This window comes from Staurois parvus, unplaced genomic scaffold (genome assembly GCF_062004578.1).
Source record: "Staurois parvus isolate SC_StPar_1 unplaced genomic scaffold, SC_StPar_1.0 ptg000126l, whole genome shotgun sequence".
In the NCBI taxonomy this organism is placed as follows: domain Eukaryota; kingdom Metazoa; phylum Chordata; class Amphibia; order Anura; family Ranidae; genus Staurois; species Staurois parvus.
This window is the reverse complement of record NW_028317922.1, coordinates 2,620,533-2,622,960: the sequence shown is the minus strand read 5'-3', so window position 1 is coordinate 2,622,960 and position 2,428 is coordinate 2,620,533. Positions and strand designations below refer to the sequence as shown.

The 2,428-nt window shown below is 53.6% G+C and overlaps 1 non-coding gene across 1 annotated transcript; it reads right to left on the bottom strand.

Annotated features, from left to right (window-relative positions):
* Window positions 1-284: 284 nt before the first annotated feature.
* On the bottom strand, window positions 285-356 carry TRNAQ-CUG (transfer RNA glutamine (anticodon CUG)). Its single transcript has one exon. It is a non-coding gene; the product is annotated as a tRNA-Gln (tRNA).
* Window positions 357-2,428: the final 2,072 nt, after the last annotated feature.

Below are 2,428 nucleotides of genomic sequence, written 5' to 3'. Positions count from 1 at the left end.
CCGTTCTCCCGCGTGACAGGCGGGGATACTCACCACTATACTAACGAGGACCAGTTGGTACACGGCACCTGCTCCTGGCCAAAGTACATACGTCTGCACAGCTTCTCTTTCAATAGAGCTGTGGGCCTCCTCAGTTTGCCTTGCAGTCAGCTGGACATCACCCTTGCAACGAGCCTCGTTCGCACGGCATCCGCCTTGTGGGCGGCTTCCGCTATCACTGGCCTTTCCGCCAGTAATAGACAAGTCAAGTCGCCAGGCTCAAATCAACGGCGGCTCGGCAGAGAAGGTCCCACCGAGATTTGAACTCGGATCGCTGGATTCAGAGTCCAGAGTGCTGACCATTACACCATGGAACCCCTGGAGCAGGGATTTTTCTCGCTTTCCTTGTGCCTCGCTATGCCTGTAGCTAACGCTCACTCCCCCTTAACCCCCCCTAGGACCGACTCTAATATAATCTTTTCCCTACACCGTCGATCGCCATCTCTTGGTCAATGAAGGGGAGGCAATTTCCCATGCGAAGGTACCGGGAAAGCTAAAAGTACAGCAAATCATTTCCTCCTTTTCCTGGGGCATTCATGGCAGAAGTAGACATGGGATGGCCCAAGCAGCAAGACAGGGGTGGTTGTCACAACAATCGATTCATCTAGTGGTAAGGGCTTCTTGCAAAACGCTTCTCGCAAATTCCACCCTTGGGAGGAGTGCCAGGTCCACGCGCCAGTCAAGCATAAGGAGGCCAGGCGGGTGCCTTGCCTGTGGCTTCAGGCGAGCCCTTACAGGAAGGCCGCCCAGGATGATGCCACCCCTCTTCTGGCAATGGCTCTTTTCCCGGAACCTCAAGTCCTTTTGATTTTTTTTTTCACGCTCTCTGCATTGTTTTGTCTCACCAGGCGACTATGGTTGTGGCACAGGCTGCATGATCCTTTTCCACTCCAGCAAGGATCACGAGCACACTTTTTCTAGCGCTTGGACTTTCGGTTGCTTGAACCCAAGCCCTTCGGGATATCTCCTTCATCAGGGGCCTGGTGATTTTTGGAAAGAGCGATCCGGAAAGAGGTAGGTCACATCGAGACTTGATGAACAGGAAAAGATGATGAAACTTTCGAGGTGCCATGAGGCACCAGGGCGAAGAGTCACCCGATCAGGCAGAAAGCACAGCTATGGTTTGTTACCGCCCAAAGCTCTTTCCCAAGACTCTTTGAAGCGTAGTAATAGCTATATGGAAGACGGCTTGGAGCGTGAGGTTCAGTAGTAAACAGGTTGCCACTGGGTGAAACTGGGAACCAGAGGGAACCTCCAGCACCAAAGACAGGCCCCAGCTGGGGAAAGGGAATGCTCTGCGTGGGACAAATTCCTTATGAAGGCCTTAGCAAACGGGATGACTGGAGATGATCAGAGAAGGGGAGGAGGCCCAAGGACTTCCCATTAGGGTTGAGCGTGCAAAAACTGGAATCTTAATAGATTGTAACCGGAGACCAACTCTAGAACGTGTTGCACACCGGGGAGGGGGGGTAGAGAGAGTCAAAAAGACCCTCCCCGAGGCCAAAGCAATGAATCTGCTGCATACTCTGCTGTATTTTGGCCTGGTGGTGGAATTTTAGGAGGGCATTAATGATCGGCTAAAGAGCACACTGGGCTCACTCGCCTACGCCTTTCAATCTGCGTGCCTGCAGATGTAGTGTTTTCAGGACATGGGTGCAGGAAGTGTACATGACGGAGGAGGTCCAGAGCTGGTGGAAGCAAAGGCGCAGAGTCTCGAGAGCGAGCAATGGGAGAAGAGGAAATCAAGGTCTGTGGGTCGAAAATGGGCTGCTGGCAATGACTGTGGAGAAGTAGAGATGAAAGGTGTTGAGAACTTGGAAGAGGCGTGGAAGTGGGAGAAGTACGCACCCCAGCGGAAGATTCCACAGATGGTGTGAAGCGTCCAGGTCCTGCGAAGTTGAAAGCTTGACTTGGTCCAGAAAGCCGTGCCACTTGGTGTCGAGCTGGGTGGCCATCCGATGAACTTCTGTAATTGCCATGTGCTCCGAATGTGAGCGTTTTCTCCTTCAAAGACCATCCAAGGAGTTAAGCTGAGCGGAGGCAGAGGAGTGTGGGGGTAGGTGGGTAGAAGAGAAAAGCTGGCCTCCCTATCGGGGAAATGAACCCCGGTCTCCCACGTGACAGGCGGGGATACTCACCACTATACTAACGAGGACCAGTAGGTGCAGAGCACCTGCTCCTGGCCAAAGTACATACGGCTGCACAGCTTCTCTTTCAATAGAGCTGTGGGCCTCCTCAGTTTGCCTTGCAGTCGGCCGGACATCACCCTTGCAACGGGCCTCGTTCGCACGGCATCCGCCTTGTGGGCGGCTTCCGCTATCACTGGCCTTTCCGCCAGTAATAGACAAGTCAAGTCGCCAGGCTCAAATCAACGGCGGCTCGGCAAAGA